The following is a 5,744-nucleotide window of genomic DNA, read 5'->3' on the forward strand; positions in this document are numbered from 1 at the left end:
CAATTATGGGATAGAGAGTGACTTCTTGTTAAGATAACAAGATGGACCCTGTTGTACCAGCAGTATAGAAAACCCAACTCTGTACAGATGGTTTTAGCATTTCCCCTTCTATTCCTTCCCTGTTCTTTTTCTTGGTTGGTGTCCCACTGTGTGTGTCCTTGGAGACCAAGGTAGAACTGCCAATTGCCACTCTGGCTAAGGGGCTCCATGGTTTCCATTCAGAGGTAGGGGTTATAATTTCACATTTGAAATTTGGTTTGGACTGAATTTTGAGCCACAATTTTCATATCCAAAAGGAAAAGAAATTCTTCACAAAGACTTTTTTAAAGTTTTCAAGTTTCAAGGAAACAGAAGGAAAAAGTCTAAATTACCAATTATTATTATTTTTTTTATAAGCCTAGCTTCTCAAAGATCATTGTTCTAAACAGCACCGGTCATGCCTGTGCAACATAATCAGGAACTGCTATTCTGGAAACTGTTGAAAATTTGATATGGACAGAGGCGGAGCTCACATTTGCAGATCATCTGCATTGTAAAACTTTCCCCAAACATTTTCTAAAGACAAATCTGTCCTCTATCATCTCTTCAGTGGGGTTTTGTTTAAAAAAGAGGCTCTTAAGAAAGCAAATAGTGATAACTAGCCAAAAAGGATTTTAAATATAAATTATCATTTATGTAAATTTTAAAGTTTGAAAAATGCTATATACACATTTAAATGGCTTTTGTTATCCTGGTTATATGGGGGAATACTGAGCCTCAGTAAAGCACAGCAACTTATTCACCTTCTCACACAGCTCCTAAAGGATGGAATTAACTCAGAAGCACAAACTATATTTATAATAACTCAATGCTTATTTAAAAAATTATTTAGAAAAGAAAAAGCCTCGTACTAGTTAGGGGTCTCTATGTGAATATGCAGAGCCAAAGGTGCATATTTTGATATGGAACAAAATTTTGGAACTTGCCCAATGCCAGAGGTGGTAACACCTGTAAGGTAGAATGCAGATACTTCTCATTATGCCACAATACCTGGGCTGGACTCCGCAACTCCCAACACACCATTCACTAAAACTCAAATGGGTAAAAACACCTACTCTGATATTGAGAATAAGAAATTGTGAAGCAAATTTGTTTAGCTCCTGCTTCCCTGAAACCTGTTGTTGGATGAATACCTTGACAGGCTATTCTTCTCTAACCTGTTTTCTTCCTCTAACCTGTTTTCCTGGAGTTAGAGGCTGTTATAGAACCCCCTTTCCTGCATCACCTTACAACTTCATTCACATTTTTCTCAAAGTCTATTGGGTTTTTTTTGGTTTATATTATAACTCCTCACGTTATTATGACTCCTTCTAGAACAGGGACTCTATGTCAGCTAAACACAGAATAGGCTTAATGAATATTCATTAAATGTATACAGTGTAGGAAGATGTGCCATGTGTGTGAACTCAGAGACTCACATGGAATGTCTACGCTAAGGTATCCCCATGTGGCAGGGATCTGTCAGGCTGAGAGGTATGCTGCCTTGATTAATGAATTGCTTCATCCATTTTTGACCAGGAGCAAATTCCGTTCTGGGGTTAGAAAAATGATATTCCTCTTCATTTAAAATTTCCTTTCAGTGTCACAGAGAGTCTTTGTTTATAGATCTTACCATTAACTGAAGCATAGTAACATATTGCTGTTTTTTGCCAATAGTGGGAATGTGCTGGATCAAATAATTTATGCTTGCTTATCCTGATTCTACCTGAACAATATTGTGACAGTCTGGGAAACAGTGGTGGGAGTATAATCTGGAAACAGCATGAAAAAAAAAAAAAGAGAGAGAAATGCTTATGAGGAAGTCTAACCAAATCAGACTCAGAGGAAGTGGAACACTTAATAGAGACAACTTTGAAAGAAGAGACTCTCACCATGATGACCAGAGATTGGCTGGGTTTTAGTCTCCAGTGTGGACCTCCAATATTGTGAGTAAAAAGGCTGGGGTAATATCTTACTGCCCAAACTAAAATTCGGTTATTAAGAAGTGGAAGGGGTCTGCTTTTCTGGCTTCAGAGCTCATCCCTAGAACTTGTATAGCATTTGCTGTTTCCAAACAAACTTTTACACACATTTTTCTCATAAATCTCATGGATGAGGCATAACATGGCTGTTAAGAGTTTGTTGAGTCAGACTAAACTGGGTTACAATCCTGGCTTCCATGTACTTGCTATGTGACCTTGGGCAAAGTTTAACTTCTTCGTTTTCATCTTTAACGAAGACATGATAATAGTAGCAGCTCCATCGGTTGTTAAGATTAAATAAGATAAAATACATAAAATATTTGACCAAGTCACTGGCACAGAATAAGTGCTTTATAAAACTCAACTGTGAATGATGTAGATACTATTTTTATCATTTAAGAAAATTCCACTGTACTCCCAGAGAACTATGCTGATAGACAAATAGAGGAAGACCTTCTGAATAGAATCTTAGCTCTGCACTAGGTCTCCAGGATGTTGGCTGTGATCCCTGACAGCCCATTTAGTCACAATTCCCCCTGACTTGAGTCAGCCTCCTGCCTATGTCAGAACCACGTCCGCAGCTTCTCCTCATCCCATGACTCCCCTCTCTACCCTTCTCATCTATCTCATGCTGCTGGCCTCAGCCCCAGGCAAGATGTGACCCAGGCCACTGGAGCAAGATGTTTCATGAAGTCAGCCAGGAAGGCAGCTTTTCTTAGAGAGACTTTTTTTGGAAAAAAAAAAAATTCCTCCTTTCAAGTAAAATAATACTGACTAAAATCACGGGGTATGCCAACGACATCAGGGCATCATTAAAAGAAAAGCTTTGACTAAGCAATGTTTATAATTTCAGAGTTGTTTAGAGTTTACGGTATAATTTATGCCATGTGTTCTATCATTAACAGTTTTAAGACAAACCTATTTTCTTTTTTTTTAATTCAACCGAGTACAAAACACCCACTTACGACTGGCATCTCCCACAGTAAAGAAGACACACTCTTTCATTGGACTGGGAGGTTTCCTTTGGACACCATTATTTGCTGGTTAGCATTTCCCTTCAACCTTCTAACTGGCTGGAAAAAAAAAAAAACAACTTGAAGAGAAAAGAGCTCACTTTCAGTCTCTTCTTGACTAGAATTTGTATTGCGAGCTGTCTGTTGTAAGGTAGTCTGGGTTGCTGGTAGAAGCCTGTCTTGATTTATATTTAAGAACCCAGAACATGATCCAAGTAGACACTTTTCAAAAGGAGACAAATAAATGCCAAAAAAGTATTTTAAAAATGCTTAATATCACTCTATTTCAGAGAAATACAAATCAAAACCATGATGAGGTATCATTCTCATTCCAGTTAGAATGACTATTATCAAAAAGACAAAAATATAACAAATGCAAATAAAAACAAATAAAAAATAACAAATATTCAGAGAAAGGAAGATTCTTATGTCCTGATAGTGGGAATATAAATTGGTAGAGCCACTATGGAAAACAGCAGTAAGCTTCCTTAAAAAACTAGAACTAGAACTACCATATGATATAGCAATCTCATTACTGAGTATATGTTCAGAGGAGATGAAATCATTGTATCATAGAATTACCTGAACTAATAGCGAAGATATGGAATAAACCAAGGCATCCATCAATGGGTGAATAAAGAAAATGTACTATATATATATATTTATAGTGGAATATTATTAGCAATAAAAATAATGAAATCCTATAACTTGTATCAGTGGATGGCCTTGGAATATACCATGTTAAGTGAAATAAGCAAGTCACCGAGAAACAAATACCGCGTGTTCTCACACATTTGTGGAAACCAACCATTGATCTCATAGAAGAAGAGAGTGAAACAGTGATCCCCATTGACCAGGAAGGGTGGGGGAAGGGGACTGGAGGAGGTTAGGTAAAATGCGTCCAAACAGTTAGCACAAAAGGGCAATCCTAATCTATAACAGCGGGTTATGTCTTACAAAATAACTAGAGAAGCCCAGAGTCTCCCAACAGAAGTGATTAGTGTTTGAGATGAAAACACTTATTACTCTGATCTGATCCTTACACACTGTGTACATGCATCATTATTGCACTGTACTTCATAAATATGTACAGATATTATGTGTTAATAAAAAGGAAAACAAAAAAGAACCTGAAACAACCCTAGGACTGAGCAAAACCTCAGAAGTAACTTCTAAGAAAGTTTCAGGGACAACAGGGCAGGGTTCCTTTATGAGGTAGGGCTCGGTTGTGAGGAACTGAGCCCTGACTCCTGCCCACAGGCTCTCCACAGCACATTGCTGAGCCACCATAACATAGCCTGAAAAGGTTCACTTTCTTCCCAGAGGTCTGACTGAAATATGAGCTTTGTAGAATAAGTACTTAAGGGACAGTAAACTAGTTGAACATGTAATGCAGTTTTCTAAAAATTCTACCAACAAAGCACTTTGAACATAAACAACACATACACACACCAAAACCCTAACCTCTGCCTTGATCTCACTGAAGAGAAATAAAACTTGAAATGTTCCTTCTGCAGTGATAACATGATAATGTGGTTGGTAACGCAACTGCATGTGCAGGGTGAAACGGTGGTGGAAGGAAGCTCTTTGTCCATGATTTATTTGCATTCATGTTTCACACACAGGATGCAGCATGATCCCAGTAATTACACTCGACATGAACACCTGTGTGCTGACTCTCAGGTCTTCATGGGTCACCTAGGAACTGCAGAGATGAGGAACTTGGCTTTGGGGATCCTATGAAAAATACCAGGATTGGGAGTATGGGATGGGTACAAGATAACAGAGAGCTAAACCACATGGCCATTCTGTGAGTCATCCTCAGTATCTCTCTTCCTTTTACTCCCACAACTTGTGCCTCCTAGGAAACCCTTTACATTCCACCTCTCTTGGCTCTAGTTGGTGCTGTCATCATGATTTCTTGCGGGGAGTGTATTAAAGACCTCATTACTGAGCTCCTGACTTTTCTTTTGTCCTTTTCTACTCTATTCTCTCTACCAACCCCATAATGGTTTCCCTAAAACACAAATCAATACAAATCTGCTCTCATTACTCCCTTGCCTAACAATCTCCAAACTCCTGACATTTCCACAGGATAGAGTTCAAGCTCCTTCCAAGAGGCATTCCAGGGGCCTGGAGTCCATGTGTCTGGGTTCTGTCACTGACCAGTGTTTGCCCTTAGCCTTTCTGAGTTTTGGCTTCCACATCCATAAAGTGGGGATAATAATGGCACTGATGTCATGAGGTTTCCATGGGGGTTCAATGAGATGAGTAAGTAAAAATCAGCGTAACCAGATGCAGACGTGCTAAGTGATTGCTATAATTATTGCTTTAGCATATAAACAACTTGCAGTTCCTGGAATATGCCATGATGCTTCTTTCTTATCTCAGAGACTTTGTACCTACCATTATTGATTTATTGATTGCTCATTCATTAATCAGATATTTATTGAATACCTGTAAATATCTGTGGCCAGTGCCAAAGTGAGTGCCAAAGATATGGCCATGAACAAGATAGAATATATATGTATAAGTTCTTGTGAATTTGATATTTAGAAGTGATAATTCAAAACAAAAAAGTAAATTTTTGTAAATAATTCAATGATATAATGCATTTAATATTTAATCCCAAATAAATGAACATGAAAAATCAACTCTGGTTTTGTGCCTAAAGATAATACATTGGAGAAAAGATAGCCTCTTCAACAAATGGTGCTGAGAAAATGGGAAA

The sequence above is a fragment of the Urocitellus parryii genome, chromosome 11 (assembly GCF_045843805.1).
Source record: "Urocitellus parryii isolate mUroPar1 chromosome 11, mUroPar1.hap1, whole genome shotgun sequence".
NCBI lineage: Eukaryota > Metazoa > Chordata > Mammalia > Rodentia > Sciuridae > Urocitellus > Urocitellus parryii.